The sequence below is a fragment of the Schistocerca nitens genome, chromosome 5 (genome assembly GCF_023898315.1).
Source record: "Schistocerca nitens isolate TAMUIC-IGC-003100 chromosome 5, iqSchNite1.1, whole genome shotgun sequence".
Lineage (NCBI taxonomy): Eukaryota > Metazoa > Arthropoda > Insecta > Orthoptera > Acrididae > Schistocerca > Schistocerca nitens.
The window spans coordinates 153,429,331-153,448,847 of record NC_064618.1 but is presented as its reverse complement, the minus strand read 5'-3'; the positions used below and the strand labels follow the sequence as shown (position 1 = coordinate 153,448,847).

Sequence of the window (19,517 nt, the reverse complement as noted above, 5' to 3'; positions counted from 1 at the left end):
TCATAATTTTGAACTTAATGTAAAACAAGTATCAATAAGTCGAAATTTATGGGTGTATGAATACTTTTTCGAGTACCGTCTGTTGAACTATTATTTAAGTATTTGCGAACGTCGAATGAATTATCATCCACGTGCTAATGTCTCGAGTTTTCAGGTCGATGTTTTGTCACTCATACTACCAAATGTTTCATTGGCACCATGCCAGCGCTATCGGAAGATGAGCGACTGCGTAGATGTTGGGTTGCAATTGCTTCTGCTGCAGCAAACTAAAGTCGGTCTGAAGCCTACGTCATCATAACAGAGAGGCTAGAGTTTAATGTCCCGTCGGCATCGCAGTCATTAGACACGGAACGCCATTTCGGCTACTGTAGGATGAAAATATTGGCCTCTCATTCCCGTGAATAATTCCACAAATCGAACGATAAAATGAGTGAGTAAGACAATAAGTATAAGAAGCCAGCTGGTGCAATTCGTCGAAGTCATTGTTAAACGAAGGACTTATTCCATCTTTGGCAACATAAGGTGTATTTCGAAGAGAAGCAGTTCACTTTATTTAACGCATCTTAAGTGAGCATTAAAACAATTGTTTTTCACTGGCACCATGCCAGCGCTATCGCAAGATGAGCGACTGCGTAGATGTTGGGTTGCAATTGCTTCTGCTGCAATACACGTGATCATAAACAGTTTTCACGTTAAAAAATTGCTTTTATTACTGAGGATTTTTGGCTCATACATTATTTCATGCCTTCTTCTATACGCTGGCGCTCATTTTTAAATTACTTATGAGAAGTTCTGGAGTTGTGACGGTTTTAAAGATGTTACTGTATTTAATAATCAGATGTCGCATGCTTAAACTTTGATGTATGAGTGTTGGAAAACAATAAAAAAGGTGTATAAAACATTCGTATTATTATTTGACAAATTGTCTTAATCTCATTTAAAGTTGTGTCACCAGATCTCATCTCTGCTCCGTGGTCCAAATTATTGTTATATGATCTACCCCACATTGAAGTGCTTTTTCCACGGCGCACATATCGTAAATTACAAAATTCCTTAATAGGAGGGTTCGATCGTATATGATTTTGCGTCGCAGGTTCTACGTTTACCTGAGGCACAACTTTCAAATGACGAAAACCGAATAATTGTGGAAGGCATTTTTCGATGTAGTGTTTACGTATTAAGGCCTGATCAGTTTTGCTAAAGTGGTCAAATATCAGTTTTTCGATCGTCAGTTGTTTTACCCAGATAGCCTCTGGAAATCAGCTGTTCCGTTTCCCGATCCAGTCAGCACAATTGCTGTCTCTTCAGTTAAATATCGGAGATAGACAACTTCACGCGAAGACTAATATTTCTACTCGTCGTTTACGGTGCAGAAAAGTCACACCGTCCAGATTAGTGAAAGTTTCTAAAAACAAGACGTAACCCGACAACCCAAGTAAGTATCAAAAAACAGTTGTGCGTTTACATGGGAATGAAAGTCTATTGTGGAGAAAATCCGACAGCTAGAACCGCGTTCCCAGAATCGATATTATTGTTTTGATGGAAGACATTTTTAATTTTGAAATCAAGTGTTTATTTTATGCTTTCGTTATGAACTAGTTTCGCTCCCCTGGGCACTTTCAAAGTATGTTTGTCACAGCGAAAAACTGTAATCACCTAATATCTTCCACACATTTGTGTGAAGGACGCTCTGTCTAATGTATTCTTGTAACTATGGCGGGCACAACCACCGCAGATGTGAATTCCGTACACAAAATGCGAAAAATGCAGACATTATGTGGGTTTTGTCACTGTAGCATGTCGCTGACATGTCTGCAATTTCATTTTAAGATGTTGAGCACTTCATATGTAATGTTTAAAGCTTTCCCGGCGTACTGATTGTTCCATAAAAACACGGGAGAACTGCCGGATATCAGTAACTTCCTGCCACGATATTTCGGCGCAGAGTCTTCTCGCCATCTTCAGGTGAATGCCACTGTAGTAGTACTGGCGAGTACGCGCTGCGCTCCGCTATTTAAAGCCTTCTGAGGTGACATTGCGCATGCGCTGCTCAGCGTGCGCGTTCATAACGGCTCCGTGCGCTGCGCCTCGCGCCCTCCACTGTGAAAGCCTGGCGTATCGGTATCAGATCGATTTCCATCTTTATGCAGATAACTACGTCGACTACGAAGTTTCTCTATAACAGGATTCCAAGCAGAGTTCAGATGAAAACCGCTATCTCGATTGATGAGAGTCTCGTTGTCAGACAATCTTATTTCCACAGATTCATTGATAATCGAGCTCCAATAGTTTGATGTATGGGCCAAAATTTTTGTGTCGTTGTAATTCATGGAATGGTCTGTGGAAATACAATGTTCGGCGATTGCGGACTTGGTGGGTTGGAGAAGGCGAGTATGCCGTTGGTGTTCCACAATGCGTTCCTGCACAGTTCGTGTTGTTTGCCCTATGTATGATTTGCCGCATTCACACGGAATTTTGTAAACACCTGGTTTACGCAGGCCCAGGTCGTCTTTAACGGAGCCCACCAGTGATGAAATTTTGGAAGGAGGGCGAAAGATTACTCTCACTTGATACTTTCTCAATATTCTGCCTATCTGTGAAGAAATATTCCCAATAAATGGTAGATAAACAGTCGACCTGAAGGCCTCTTCCTCTTCCTTGTTCCGTCGTTTGTAGGTCACTCTGTTCACTTGCCTAGGTGAAAAGCCATTCTTCAAAAATACTTTTTGCAGGTGTTCCAGTTCCGCTTGAAGACTGTCGGCGTCAGAGATAGTATGGGCACGGTGGACCAAGGTTTTGAGAACGCCCATTGTTTGTGCTGGATGGTGGCAACTAGTAGCTTGTAGATACAGGTCTGTATGAGTGGGCTTTCTGTACACCGAGTGACCAAGTGTGCCGTCACTCTTCCGTCGCACCAAGACGTCTAAAAATGGCAGACAACCATCTCTCTCTATCTCCATGGTAAACTTTATGTTTTCATGTATGGAGTTCATGTGACGTAAAAATTCTTGGAGACGGTCCAGACCATGAGGCCACACTATAAAAGTGTCGTCAACGTACCGCCAAAATACTGTCGGTTTAAAAGTGGCAGAGTCGAGTGCTCTCTCCTCAAAATCCTCCATAAAAAGATTGGCCACCAGGGGAGACATGGGACTCCCCATGGCGACACCATCAGATTGTTCGTAAAATTCGTTGTTAAATATAGAATATGTAGAGGAGAGAGTGTGCTCAAACAACACTGTAATGTCTGCACGAAACATATTGCCAATGAGGTGTAGTGAGTCCACCAGAGGCACCTTTGTGAACAGTGAAACCACATCAAGACTGACCAATAAGTCACTACTTTGCAGTTGTAGTGACTGAAGTCGACTGATAAAATCACCAGAATTCTTTATGTGATGTGCACACTTGCCTATCATTGGTTTGAGCAAAGATGCCAGGAATTTTGCTAGGTCGTAGGTGGCTGCTCCAATGTTACTCACAACTGGACGTAATGGCACATTTTCCTTGTGGATCTTAGGCAGTCCATATAGCCTAGGTGGAACTGAACTGTTTGGTTTCAGTCTCTTGATGACCTCCTTCGGTAGAGAACTATTTGATAAAAGTTCTGCTGTTTTCCGCACTACTCGGCTCGTGGGATCCTTATACCAAGGGATGACTATATTAATAAGATCAATGTTTTATTATGTGATTCAACGTATCGCAAAATCGATAAGAAGAATTTTTCGAGATTTTTGGTAATATTTCCCCTTTATATGTCAGACTCATTTTTTTTGTGAAAACATATGACATCAGAAATGTCAAACTGAACGCAATTTTTGCATTTTTTTCATACCATAAATACATTTACCATCCACAATTATGAGCACCACAAAAAAAAGAAGAAATCAATCAAATCGGCCCAGCCGTTCTTAAGTGATGATCTTCCACAATTGATTTTAATTCCCGACTTTTCCGGAGGATTTTTCAAAAATTTTCTTTACGTCAACCTCTTCCTGAAAATTATGAACACAACAAAGATAAAAATCAACCAAATCTACCGAGTCGTTCTTAAGTGACGATATTTCGTACATGCGGCAATTGATAGTAATTTCCGACTTTTCGGTTGGATTTTTCCAAGAGATTTTTTTCCATCCAAACCTTGTCCTGACAATAACGAATACCGCAAAAAAAGAAAATCTACCAAATCTGTCAAGCCGCTCTCAAAAATTCAAATGGCTCTGAGCCCTATGGGACTTAAGGGGGGTAGGACGTCAAACGGGCCAACATGGAGCAGGAGAAGCACCACAGGACATTTTAACTTCCACATGCTGGCAATAGTAAGCGAAAAAATGATGAAATTTGACATGTAAAAAAATTTATTTTGTTATGTTTTTGAACTCCCACTGGTACAAGTGTGAATCCTTTCTGGTCATGCTGACAAAGTTTTATGAATTTATTTGTAAAAGTATAAACAGTATGAATTAAAATGTCCTGTGGTGCCTCTCCTGCTCCAAGTCGTCCTACCCCAATTAACTTCTGAGGTCATCAGTCCCCTAGAACTTAGAACTACTTAAACCTAACTAACCTAAGGACATCACACACATCCACGCCCAAGCAGGATGTCGAACCTGCGACCGTAGCGGTCGCGCGGTTCCCGACTGTAGCGCCTAGAACCGCTCGGCTACTCCGGCCGACAAGCCACTCTAAGATGATGATCTTACACACAACTGATTTTTATTTATACAGATATCGTATAATGTTGTGCGAATAGGTTAGCACCCGGGAAGGTAAACATTGTCGATTGGGGAAAACGTGGTGGACGATTCAGCCTATGGTATAGGAGCTATAATCGGAGCGTACCTCCTCAATGGCGTGCCGAGTCTCGCGCATGATGAGCGCAGCGCCCTCTGCGGTGAGCGGGTCGTCGATGAGCGGCCCCAGCACGGGCCACGCGTCGATCTCGTTTCCGCTGGCCGCCGCCGCAACCAGCAGCAGCAGCACCAGCGCGCCAGCTAGCAGCGTCTTCATCTCTGGCCGGCTGTGCCGCGACTCGCGAGTTCACTCGTCCCGCGCCTCGTTATAAAGCCGTTTGCGTCAGCGCGCGGGAAGCATCCGCTGCGGCTGTTTGCCCTTTAAAGGGACGTTAACCTATTTCTGACCCCACTCTAACGGGATATGAGAATCGAACCACTGTCAAAGGTATTATGACCTTCGACCATAAACATAATAGAATGGCCCTGACGTGGCTCCAACATCTCTGGGCTGAAGTCACATGAATGTTGGCAAAACATGGTTGTTTCGTGTTGCGCTTACGGCTGCACTCAGCGTTTTGTCAGGGGAAATGGCAATACATTTCACGTGTAAGTGTTTCTATGATAGTGCAGATGCGTTTATTGAAATCTGCTGAAGTGACTCATATATGTTTTTTACACTTGAAGTAGGATATTACGTAAATTAAAGTGTTTAAAGTGATGCCTGTAAAGTCAGACTCATATTACATTTTGGAAAGGATCTATGATAATTCGGTTACAGAAGTAAGTATAACTGTTCCTCGTTCCTACTCATAGGTTCCCTAAGAATGAAAACCGAAGGCAGCTTTGGATACAGGCCCTGAAACGGAAAAACTTTAAGCCATCTGCACATACGCGCCGTTGCTCGAAGCACTTCGAGGAGAAGTGTTTTGATAGGTTAGTTATTATTTACAATGTATATTCTAACATTCTGCGTGGTGTCTGTTGTTCTACATCGTGTCTCCCTACCACTTTCGCGCAACGACGCTCTGAGCGTGTTTTTTAGGGAATTGACTAGTTTGAACCTGGGACCTGTTGCTGGTAAGGAGACGTCAGACCACACATGACATGTAGAGTTCAGAAGAGTTCAGTGAGACTAGCGATGATATAACCAAATACTTAATGATTTCAGCGTCAGCTTCACTGCACTCCCTCTAAAAGAATCTTAATACTAACTAAATTTAGTGGAAGGGGTTCAAGGTTTTCCTATTTTTAGTTAGCTGGTAAAATAACGTCGAAAAAGCAGTTAAGTTTACCATTGGAAATTTTATTCTACTCACAAAACATTGTTTATAAATTGCACTATTGATAAAAGGAGATGTTTTAATACAGGATGGTAAAAACCAACTGCGTTCAACAAAAATGTGAACGAATATTCCCTGAATGGGTTTCCAAGTTCCACAATGGATCGAAGGATGACCTATGCCACATCACATCTATAATCTAGGTTTAAATTAAGTTTCACAAAGGAGAAAACTATCAAAATGGTCTACAGTGACCCTCAATTATCTTTAATTACTTATCTAACTTGTCGTAAATTACAGTGGCTGATGTGGCTTCTCAATAACTATATAACAGAAAAATCATCGCGTTTCAGATTTTTACTTCAAGTGGCAAATGTGAACACCATGAGCTTTAATTGACGATCTACACTAGTATTACGCAAAAAGGGGTGTAACAGATGAGACTTCTGCAGTTCTGAGTGAAGCCTTATGCGCTCAAAAATGCGGCATCGCGTGCTTTCATTACCTTGTCGGTGTTCGTCAGGGGGCGACGGGCAGCACAGCTCCGCTCACCTCGCCGTCTCGGAAGCAACTCTCTCCTAACTTCTCCTTACTACAATCTACCGAATTGGTTTAAAAAAACTATCTGGCTGTGTTTTCATCTGACCAATCAGGGTCTCAATGTTAACCTTAAGCTCCACCTACAAAAATTCTGTCCATCCAATGAGAAACGTTATACTTTTTGTGGTGGAGCAATGTTTTTAAAGTTTGCAACGTAACAGAGACGCGAAAAAGTCTCACGCTAAAACTGCAGCTGGTGTGGTCCTTTTTGTGTTATCGTAAGAATTATACTGTTCTTCTGGAGGGCTCTAGCTTTTAACATGGGGTGGGGGGTGGTCCTGACGTAACAGAGACGCGAAAAAGTCTCACGCTAAAACTTGCGGCTGGGGTGGTCCTAATGGTTAGCTGGCGACGTGGGTGTCCAGTCCGTCCCTTATCGTAGGGCCTTCTAGCTTAACACGGTTCTGCTCTCGGCTTCTGTTCTCGTTTCTCCCCTCGGAACTGCGTCTGTCTCACGGTGGGAAGGTATGACATGCACTTAGGCATTCTTGTGTTAGTCTGTGGTATTCCATTTGCTCACTTGTTACTCGTATTACTTTGGTTAATTTAATGTCACGATGTATTCGGAGCTATGTGACATACTACTGGATTTGCTTATCATGTCAGGGTTTTCATGGAAGATGTTGGATTTGCCTGACACCTTACAATATTTATGATTTATATTTACAGTGTCTATCATTTTTAAAACTGATGTGTTTATAGGGCTAAGACTGGAGGGAATTGGCTAAGTAGTGATGCTGTCTCGACATTTTTTCATTTTCCGGAGCATATGAAATCGAAGAGGCCTAAGCTCCGTAAATCGCACACTAAAAGGCGTTCGTTAGACGATGCCTCGTCTTCTGAAATCTGAGCCTCCAATGCCTGTAAGTCTGAATGTTGTTAGAATAATTCCCATATCCCATTTTCTTTTATAAGTGACTAGAGCTCAAAACGCGGCAATTCCAATGTTTAAAGTTTTGACACGAGCCCACTCTTACTGTTTCAAAGGATTTTAACGACATTTTACTTTAATTGATAGTTTATAGTAATTTCGTCCCGCTGCCCACCAAACTGGCCTTCGATGTATTTGTTAGATTTTATAAATGATACTGTGAACAAATCCAGGTCAAATGTAGTTCTGGCATAATATTTCACAAATAAAAAAGTAGTTTTTGTTGGGAGCGTTTGGCAGTCAATTGAGAAATGTGGGGAAAATACGATACAAACATAGGATGGCAGACCGCTGATTTGAAATCCAGCCACGTTTTGCCAACAGTCACGTGGTTTATGTTGGAGCCACACGAGCCCTATAGCTTCTGCACAGCAAGGCCAGTCTATTAGTATCTATGGCCGAAGATTATGAGTGAATTCTTTCAGTGTTACCACATTCTGAAAACCCAAACTGAGAACACCTTCAACGAACAAGACGGTAGAATACGGTAAACACTGCTAACGTTATATCATATCCAGGATGTTCGGAAATTCCCGTTACAAACTTCTAGGACTTCTAGACGGGAGTAAGTACATAATATTTTGAGTAGGAACACAAGTCGGAAACGTACCGTTTCCGTTCTACGACGGCTTCAGTTCAGATACGTAACGCGTCCACATCTGCTGAAGGAGAGGGAGAAGTCTCAGAATTGCTTGTCCTGGAGTCCAGTCGGGTAGACAGGATTCCGTGGAGTTCTTCTTGTGGGATCGTATGCGAAGTTTAATTTACGAGACTCCTGTAGAGACAGAGGAAGATCTGCTGGCAAGCTGGCCGCTACACTAGTAATTGAAGAGACACCAGGTGGTTTGCAGGTACAATGTCTGTAACAACTTTGGTGGTCGCCACATCGAACCGCTGTTGTAATTCATCAGTACTGTCCTTTACGTATAGTATGCTGGGTTCTTTTTTGTTTTAGAGTAATTTAAACACGTAATGCTTAAGTGTTAACACAAACAAATGTGTTTAAGTGATAAATTGATGTTTCCTTACGTTTGCTATCGAATTGCTACCTAATAATTGTACTGTGTCACACCTAATTCAATTCCTCAAGCAGAAGTGGATGAGTTAAACACCTAAAATGAAACCCTTGTAGAACGAAAACCGTACGTTTCCGGAGATGAATTCATATTCTAAATATTACGTACTCATTTTCTCTACAAGACCTATATGTTGGTAACGAAAATTTCCGAACATCCTGTATAGGATGTCCCAGATAATATTCAGCGATGTGACAGAAACGATCATTCGAAGCTAAAAAGTCCAGTAAACATTAGCATACCTTAAGAGCTAAGAGCACCTCTTCACCTCAGATTTTGTGAAACAAATCTTTTCTACTGAAAGTTCTTGGAAACTACACCGTCGAACGAATATATCCAGGATGAACTAAATACACGCACTAAAAGCTCCTGTACAGTAAGAATTAATGTTTTGCAGGATTTGCCAACGTGCCAGTAAACCAAATACACCATGTTTTAATGAACTGTGTTGGTATGAGTGTGAAGGAAAGGGGGTAGATAAGCATGAACCTGCTTGGTTTTGCTGTAAGTTTGTAGGAATGGTTCGAATGGCTCTGAGCACTATGGGACTTAACTTCTGAGGTCATCAGTCCCCTAGAACTTAGAACTACTTAAACCTAACTAACCTAAGAACATCACAAACATCCATGCCCGAGGCAGGATTCGAACTTGCGACCGTAGCGGACGCACGGTTCCAGACTGTAGCGCCTAGAACCGCTCGGCCACACCGGCCGGCAAGTTTGTAGGAGGGGTGGACAGGAGGCAGACGGCTAACAATCGAAAGCCACACAACAAACACTTTCAACCCAGTTTTGATATAACAATAAAGTTATAGTCAGTACATGTGTCAAAAGTTAATTGCTACGAAGAGAGTTCACGGGAATTTACTGACAGCGCATTTTTTATTTTTTTATTTTTAATGCGAAGAAGTGATGGTAAGTAAACATTCACTGCAAAAATTTACTCAGTTTTACTGCTACAATGTAGTCGAATACCTAGTTTATAGAAATTTATCAACTGTTTTTTTTTTTTTAAATGACCTAAATATATCATATAGCCTATTATGTTCTATACATACTACTTTTCTTTATTTCTCCCTACAAAAAATTTTACAATAAACTAGCAATTTATCCGCCATGGCTTCACCCGCGTTACTCGGTAAAAGAAAACTATGCAATGTGAATTTTGGTGCGTATTCTTGAAAAGTAATTACTTTCTAGCGTTTCCTATATCTTAGCAGCATTCGTATGCGCTTTAAACTACGTAGTACATTGTGTCTTCTGGCGGATTATTTTCAGTTTCTTTAACTGGTTTTAGTAATCAACCAATACAGTATTTAAAAATATAGAGGTCTTCGGCTGTTACTGTCACTCGACCGAGCCGAAATTTCGTGTGAAAGAACTTAGGACTATTGCCATTTCGTTTACAACACAATACATAACAACCATACAAACTGTCGGTAATCGCGAAAAAATGTTTTAGTCCAGGATTGAAATGGCTCACTTAAGCAATTATAAATGCCATTGAAGTATGAGGTCTGAGGCATTCACAAAACTTAGAAAAGTGGATTTAGGTCATAATTTTTTCAACTTTTCTCAAGGGGATTTCCCATTTCGACCCACTTATTATCTACTGAGTCGTCACCCTCAATAATTTGATGTTGGTGACGCTGTATTGCGAATACAGTCAGTTATAAAGAAATAATAAACTAAAACGTCAGGCCTGATTCTGACGTTTTACTACATTAACAGTGAAAATGTACTAAGCGGTAATTTTTACTCCTCTCGTCACTTTCTGGCAGGTGTCAGCAAGAAAAAGTGTCATAAATTTTTGAAATTATGTGTAGAGTTTGTTGGAAGTTGCTTAGTGGTCTCATTCACAAATAATGGTTGACTGAGATGGGGTATTTGATGCCTCAAGACAAACACACAGTTTCTAATCGTAATACCACAGTCTAACATAAACAGTCGCGACACTCCGTTCTTTTTTTGTTGCCTACTGCGACAGCAGCGCGCCAAGCGGCCAGTTCTGTTGAGTTCGCCGAGTTCTAATGTTTATATTGGTCTGTAAAAAGGGTTTTACTAACGGGAGCGTCTGTAGAGCAATAAATTGCACCAAAAACAAGAAGTAGACACCACATTCATCTTTTTTTAGGACCCTAACGATTCTAGGAGGTGTGAACCGCTACATGGCGGACCAGTCTATTTACGATTTTCTTGTAACCTACAAAAATTTAGTAGAATATCGTGTTCTTTAAGAACAAAAGAAACTGCTAGTAAACCGCAGAACACTTAACCTATTGCAGAAAGGTTTCGTATATCTACTCAAAACGTGAGGTTTTCTTCACTACACTTTCAGTCAAATCAGTGGAAGTGGACTATATTATTTAACGTAGTAGATAAGCTACCACAATAGCACTGAAGGAAAAGGCACCTAGACGTGATAATAAAAGAACGAAAGCAATAAAACTGTTTCTCAACACAGAAGAAACCAATTCCACAACTGTCGTCGCATCTGAGCTACAAACGGCAAGAATATTAAACACATTCGCTTTTGAAACAAACGTAATTACATTTACGAAAAAATATTTAAGTACCGTACTAGAAAGCCGAGAGAACTGTAAGACAGTGCGAAACATTAGGCTCCTTACACAGTAGTTAGTCCGCAGCTCGTGGTCATGCGGTAGCGTTCTCGCTTCCCACGCCCGGGTTCCCGGGTTCGATTCCCGGCGGGGTTAGGGATTTTCTCTGCCTCGTGATGACTGGGTGTTGTGTGATGTCCTTAGGTTTGTTAGGTTTAAGTAGTTCTAAGTTCTAGGGGACTGATGACCATAGATGTTAAGTCCCATAGTGCTCAGAGCCATTTGAACCATTTTGAACCACAGTAGTTACATTTCAAGGAAAGTGCCAGTCGTAAGAAGAACAGACAACAAAAGAAATATATTCCTCTCATGCATGAAATATGTGTGTATATTCTCCTGTTTTTAGCAGACAAGCTGCAATTTTACACATGTTCGAAAGTATTTTTTATCGTTATGTTGCAGCTTGTGTCACTGAATCAGGGATATTTGGCAATTTTTATATATACGTCATGATCATTCATGTCTCTTGATAATTGTCTAATGCTTGGAACCCCAAAACATAATAACTATTTCGCAAATTAACAAAAAAAAAGCAAACTTTTTCGCTGCTTGGGGCGCCAGTGCGAATGCGGGCTGTTTCCCCTTATTCCACCTCAGTTACACTATGTCGGGGATTGCTGCGGAAACACTTTCTCCAGTACGCGTACACCATAATTACTCTACCACGCAAACATAGGGGTTACACTCGTCTGGTGTGAGACGTTCCCGGGGAGGTCCACTGGGGGCTGAACCGCACAATAACCCTGGGTTCGGTGTGGGGCGGCGGTGGGGTGAGTGCTGAACCGCACAATAACCCTGGGTTCGGTGTGGGGCGGCGGTGGGGTGAGTGGACCACTGAGGGCTACAGCGGGGACGAAGCCTCTCCCCTGTTCCATACAATACAACAGAAGTTAACATCTCTTTTCCAAGTGAAATTCATACGAAGAACTGTGGCTGTGGCAAACTGTCTTCGCACGATGCTCGTGGTTTTCGGATTTTCTTTATTACAAACGTTTCTTTGCCATCCAAGGGAATGCGCCATATCTTGCTGGAGAATGAACATAACAATAAAATACAAGAATTATGAATTAATATAAGACGGAAATATAAGATTATGAGAATTTATAAACATTGTAACCATACACACATATATAGGACAGTTTTTTATGTAACATTCGTGTAACAACCTTCTGCGGACATGGGTAGAAAAAAAATAAAAATGAAATGATAATTAAATGGACACCCTAGCTGCAAACATGCGTTGATGCACTTCATTGGGGACATATTGAAAATGTGTGCCCCAACCGGGACTCAAACCCGGTGTCTCCTGCTTATATGGCAGACGCTCTATCCATCTGAGCCACCGCGGGCACAGAGGATGGTGTGTCTGCAGGGACTTATCCCTTGCACGCCTCCCGTGAGATCCACATTCCCAACATGTCCACACCACATGATGGGCAAACATCTATTAGGCGCACTACGAATGTAGTGGTGTGGACATGTTGGGAATGTGGATCTCACGGGAGGCGTGCAAGGGATAAGTCCCTGCAGACGCACTATCCTCTGTGCCCGCGGTGGCTCAGATGGATAGAGCGTCTGCCATGTAAGCAGGAGATCCCGGGTTCGAGTCCCGGTCGGGGCACACGTTTTCAACATGTCCCCAATGAAGTACATCAACGCCTGTTTGCAGCTAGGGTGTCCATTTAATTATCATTTCATGTCTAGCAAAGCTGCGTGGTCATCCACGGTAACTGTTCTTTCGGGAACAGATACTACCGTCATATATAGTTAAAAATAAAAATAAAAGAAAATAAATAAAAACAGTAATCGGGTTTCGAACATGGGAAGCAAAAGCGACTCTCGCTCACTGAAAGATATCTGACGTCGAAATCTTTGATGGCTGTTTTCTCAGAAACGACAGGGCATCTGAGGATAGGCCAAGACACGTGTTCGCTTGTTTTGACTCCTCCTCCACCCAGCGAAGTTTCTGGGAAATCAGGTTATGGCACTTGCCGTGTTCTCTTCGTTAGTAATAATGATGTGGTACAGTGCGCTCGGTCACTACAGTTGCAATCTACACAACTCGCTTACGTTCCAATATAATTTTTGCTGCTACGCTTTTTCACGGTCTCGAACATCGGTTCGGCAGCTCGTGGTCTTGTGGCTAGCGTAGCTACCTCTGGATCACGGGGTCCCGGGTTCGATTCCTGGCCAGGATGAGGTTTGTGGATGATCCCATCATCATTCATGAAAGGGCCAAACTGCTGAGGTCATCGGTCCCTGACTGTATGGAATTTGGATACTGATAGCAGTATGTTCTTAAAAAGCTGGCCGTGCAAACAAAGAGCTTCCAATCTCACGTTAAACACACGGTGAAACACGACTGCAAAATGTATTACAGACAGAAATTTAATACACCCAAACCTGAGAAACCACGTAATGTACAATCATGTAAACGCGGCGCAAATGTCCAAATCAGTCTCACCAAAATTCAGAACTAAGTGCGACGAATGTGCCAATGCAGTGGTTATGATATGAGCTCATGTCAAATCGATACGTAATCATCACCTAGCAGAAAGAGGAAAATCTCTCTATGCGCCGACGAATACGCCTAGTGAAAAAAGAATTCTGCTACCAACACTGAAACGCCTAAGAAACTAGTATAGGCATGCGTATTCAAATACAGAGATATGTAAACGGGCAGAACACGGCGCTGCAATCGGCAACGTCTATATGTGACAACAAGTGTCTGGCGCAGTTGTTAAAGCGGTTACTGCTACTACAATGGCAGGTCATCAAGAGTTAAGTGAGTCTAAACGTGTTGTTACAGTCGGCGCACGAGCGATGAGACACAGCATCTCCGCGGTATCGATGAAGTCGGGATTTTCCCTTACGACCATTTCACGAGTGTCCAGTGAATATCAGGAATCCGGTAAAACATCAAATCTCCAACATCGCTGCAGCCGCAAAGAGATCCTGCAAGAACATGACCAACGGAGACTGAAGAGAATCGTTCCAGAAGTGGAACCCTTCCGCAAATTGCTGCAGATTTCAGTGCTGGACCTTCAACAAGTGTCAGCGTGCGAACCATTCAAGGAAACAACATCGATATGGGCTTTCGGAGTCGAAGGCCCACTCGTGTACCCTTGATGACTGCGCGACATAAAGATTTACGCCTCGCCTGGGCTAGTCAACAACAACATTGGACTGTTGCCTGGTGGGGGTGGGACAAGTCGCGTTTCAAATTGTATCGAGCGGATGGACGTGTACGAATATGGAGACAACCTCATGAATCCATGGACCCTGAATGTCAGCAGAGGACTGTCCAAGATGGTAGTGGCTCTGTAATGGTCTAGGGCGTGTGCAGTTGGAATGGTATTGGACACCTGATACGTCTAGATACGACTCCGACAGGTGACACGTACTTAAGTATCCTGTCTGATCACCTGCGTCCATTCAAGTCCATTGTGCATTCCGAAAGAGTTGGGAAATTCCAGCAGGACAATGCCACACCCCACAGGACCAGAACTGCTACAGAATGGCTCCAGGAACACTCTTCTGAGGTTGAACACTTCCGCTGGCCACCAAACTCCAAAGACATGGACATTATTGAGCATATCTGGGATGCCTTGCATCCATCCCCTCGTACTCTTACGGATTTATGGACAGCCCTGTAGGATTCGTCAGTTCCCTCCAGCACTACTTCAGACATTAGTCGAGTCCATACCATGTCGCGTTGCGGCACTTCTGTTTGCTCATGGGGACCCTAAACGATATTAGGCATGTGGACCAGTTTCTTTGGCTCTTCGGTGTTGCTTCCCTATTAGCAGCTCGCAAACTCGTTAAGACAAAACTTGCTGTTTCGACCCAGAACTGTACTACCCTAGCACACAGATGGGTTACAACAAATCTCAGAGGCAGACAAGTGCCTATCATCATGCACATGAACACGCACCATGAATGGAGTTTCGAATAACAGCAGACGCATTTCGAAGGCAAGATGGTGATGAATTCCCCCTTTAAATCTAGAGTGTGTCTCCGTCCGAAGAAATGAAACATGCGAATTTCTTAGCTCATATTAAGGATATTAGGGAATTACAGAAGTTACGCAGAATATCGTGACTATATAAACGATAAACTAACAACAGTATCTTACTTTCACCACGCTGATATTTTGACAGCAATGGTCAGCTGAACCTCAAATGTATGGGGCTCGAAATTGCGAAGCAAACATGTTTCAGTCAAAGTTAGATATATCCAGAGAACAATATTGCTCTGGCTGAAGGGCGTTTTTAGTACAACAAAGTCCTGGCCTTCTTAGGAATTTTACTCATATACAAGTACGTAGGTAGTTTATATACACTACTGGCCATTAAAATTGCTACACCAAGAAGAAATGCAGATGATAATCGGGTATTCATTGGACAAATATATTATACTAGAACTGACATGTGATTACTTTTTCACGTAATTTGGGTGCATAGATCCTGAGAAATCAGTACCCAGAACAATCACCTCTAGCCGTAATAACGGCCTTGACACGCCTGGGCATTGAGTCAAACAGAGCTTGGATGGTGTGTACAGGTACAGCTGCCCATGCAGCTTCAACACGATACCACAGTTCATCAAGAGTAGTGACTGGCGTATTGTGACGAGCCAGTTGCTCGGCCACCATTGACCAGACATTTTCAATTGCTGAGAGATCTGGAGAATGTGCTGGCCAGGGCAGCAGTCGAACATTTTCTGTATCCAGAAAGGCCCGTACAGGACCTGCAACAGGCGGTAGTGCATTATCCTGCTGAAATGTAGGGTTTCGCAGGGATCGAATGAAGGGTAGAGCCACACATCTGAAATGTAACGTCCACTGTTCAAAGTGCCGTCAACGCGAACAAGAGGTGACCGAGACCTGTAATCAATGGCACCCCATACCATCACGCCGGGTGATACGCCAGTATGGCGATGACGAATATACGCTTCCAATGTGAGTTCACCGCGGTGTCGCCAAACACGGATGCGACCACCATGATGCTGTAAACAGAACCTGGATTCATCCGAAAAAATGACGTTTTGCCATTCGTGTACCCAGGTTCGTCGTTGAGTGCACCATCGCAAGCGCTCCTTCTGTGATGCAGCGTCAAGGGTAACCACAGCCACAGTCTCCGAGCTGATGCTCCATGCTGCTGCAAACGTCGTCTAACTGTTCGTGCAGATGGTTGTTGTCTTGCAAACGTCCCCATCTGTTGACTCAGGGATCGAGACGTGGCTGCACGATCCGTTACAGCCCTGCGGATAAAATGCCTGTCATCTCGACTGCTAGTGATACGAGGCCGTTGGAATCCAGCACGGCGTTCCGTATTACCCTCCTGAACCCACCGATTCCGTATTCTGCTAAAAGTCATTGGATGTCGACCAACACGAGCAGTAATGTCGCGATACGATAAACCGCAATCGCGATAGGCTACAACCCGACCTTCTTCAAAGTCGGAAACGTGATGGTACTCATTTCTCCTCCTTACATGAGGCATCACAACAGCGTTTCACCAGGCAACGCCGGTCAACTGCTGTTTGTGTATGAGAAATCGGTTGGAAGCTTTCCTCATGTCAGCACATTGTAGGTGTCGCCACCGACGCCAACCTTGTGTGAATGCTCTGAAAAGCTAATCATTTGCATATCACAGTATCTTCTTCCGGTCGGTTAAATTTCGCGTCGGTAGCACGTCATCTTCGTGGTGTAGCAATTTGAATGGCCAATAGTGTACATGTCTAGGAGCTTGTAAATGGACATGCAGAGGTAATTTAGCAACAGCTCAAGACTCTGCTGGCCAGAACATCGCTGTCAAAAAACTAAAGAATGAATGCCTGCCAAGCCGCAACCGGACTGGGACACAGGAAGTACAGCAGAATGGAGTCACAGGTTTATCCCAAGCATCCGTGAAAGACATCACCTAAATTACCTGAGCTTCTCGAAAGAGATGTTACAATTTTGACAGTACATGGCCAACATCCCGTGTATTTTTGTAGAATTAACAAGATTAGGACTCAGACTTGCAACAGTGGGTCGGAAGGTACATGTGAACCTTCTTGATTTGAATGGGATCAATATATTCAGTTAGATGGAGATAAGATCACATAGTCTACATGGCATAGTCCGCAACGAAGGAAAGTGGCATCTTCTTGATCTAGCTGAAAGTATCTGGACACCTACTAGTGGACATTATAGTGTGTGTCCACCCTGCACCTTTGGATCTCTGCTCGGAACGTTTTCAGTGATGTGTCTGAATGTCAGTGGAGGAACGGCAATCCCTTCTTCCTCAAAAACCGAAACCAGAGAAGGTAGTGACGTTGGACACTGGGGTCTAGGGTGAAGTCGACGTTCTAACTCATTCCAAAGATGTCCTGCTGGATTCAAATCGCGACTCTGGACAGACCAGTCCATTCCAGGAAGGTCACTGTCCACAGATCATTGCCTGACAGTTGGTGCTTTTTATGACAGGGTGCATTGTCATGCTGATACAAACTGTCATCGTCTCCAAACTGTTCCTCTACTGTACGCAGTACATAATGCTGTAAAATGTATTCCTGTCTTTCTGACTGCATTTCCTTAAGTGAAATAAGGAGAACATATACTAATCACGAAAAACAGCCCCATACCATAACACCACCTTAGCCCTACCTCATCATTGCCACTACACATGGTGGCAGGTAATGTTCTCCACGCATTTTCTCTCTCTCTCTCTCTGTCTCTCTCTCTCTCTCTCTCACCTTCTGAACAGGCCTTGAACGCCCAACATTACTGACAGATCGCAGTGTAATCCTCAACCCTTAGCCGTCACCAGATGCAGATACGGAGTGGCATGTGGTCAGCACACCCATCTACCGGCCGTTGTCAAAAAAATGGTTCAAATGGCTCTGAGCACTATGGGACTTAACGTCTGAGGTCATCAGTCCTCTAGAACATAGAACTACTTAAACCTAACTAACCTAAGGACATCACACGCATCCATGCCCGAGGCAGGATCCGAACCTGCGACCTTAGCGGTGGCGCGGTTCCAGACTACAGCGCCTAGAACCGCTCGGCCACCCAGGCCGGCGGCCGTTGTCAGTTTTCGTGACCAGTGCCTCTGCTTTTCTATCAAGTGACTCCTCAATTGGTCTCACAAGGGCTGAATGCACCCCGCTTTCCAACAGCACTCGGCAGACCCGTTCGGTGGCCCATCCAAATGCTAATCAAGCCCGACAGTGCTTAACTTCGGTGATCTGACGGGAACTAGTGTCACCACTCAAACCCTTCTATCGGATTTCTACGTCAAATGGAGTGATTTATCGCTCCAGATCACTCGTTAGTATCATGTAATGTCCAGTGGCGTGGCTCTTTTACACCCTTTCGAGCGTCACTTAGCACACACTACAAGAATGTGCAGCATATGAGGAGCCGCTCCAGCATTATACCCCATTGCACAGTCATTGCGCTAAATGGATTGTCGATAGCACTCTGGAATTAATGACTGATTCCCTTCCCTGATTCCATCAGATTTTTGACAGTCACCGTGCGCAGTGCTCGACAGATGCTGTCCGTCAGTGCTTGAGATCTGTCTGGTCTTGGTAGTTGTGGTTGTTCCTTTGCCTTTCCACTTCATAATCACGTCACCAATAGCCGAACTGGGCAGCTGTACAATGTTTGAAATGCCGCTGATAAATTAATTCCTCGTGTGACATCCAATACCTAGTCCACCTTCGAAGTCACTGAGTTCTCTTAACTAAGCCATTCTGCTGCCGCTGCTTCTCTGCTGGCAACACAATAGTCCCCCCTCCCCCCCTTTTTATAATGGCGTGTCCGCCTCTCGTGACATCTAGTGGTGGGTTGTGCATTACATCGGGGTGTCGGTAGACTTTTGATCAGAATTTTGAGGTTCGCCGATGACATTGTAATTATGTCAGAGACAGCAAAGGACTTGGAAGAGCAATTGAACGGAATGGACAGTGTCTTGAAAGGAGGATATAAGATGAGCATCAACAGAACCAAAACTAGTATAATGGAATGTAGTCGAATTAAGTCGGGTGATGCTGAGGGAATTAGATTAGGAAATGAGACACTTAAAGTAGTAAAGGAGTTTTGCTATTTAGGGAAAAAAACAACTGATGATGGTCGAAGTAGAGAGGATATAAAATGTAGACTGGCAATGACAAGGAAAGCGTTTCTGAAGAAAAGAAATTTGTTAATATCGAGTATAGATTTAAGTGTCAGGAAGTCGTTTCTGAGAGTATTTGTATGGAGTGTAGTCATGTATGGAAGTG

The 19,517-nt window shown here is 43.4% G+C and overlaps 1 long non-coding RNA gene and 1 other non-coding gene across 2 annotated transcripts in view; one reads left to right on the top strand and one right to left on the bottom strand.

The window, feature by feature from the left end:
* Window positions 1-4,961, bottom strand: part of LOC126259162 (uncharacterized) — a 35,046-nt gene extending 30,085 nt beyond the window's left edge. Inside the window, exon 1 of the long non-coding RNA XR_007546475.1 lies at window positions 4,843-4,961. This is a non-coding gene — a long non-coding RNA (uncharacterized LOC126259162). The remainder of the gene's footprint in view (window positions 1-4,842) is intronic.
* A 7,828-nt stretch (window positions 4,962-12,789) lies between these two features.
* On the top strand, window positions 12,790-12,864 carry Trnat-ugu (transfer RNA threonine (anticodon UGU)). Its single transcript has one exon. It is a non-coding gene; the product is annotated as a tRNA-Thr (tRNA).
* Window positions 12,865-19,517: the final 6,653 nt, after the last annotated feature.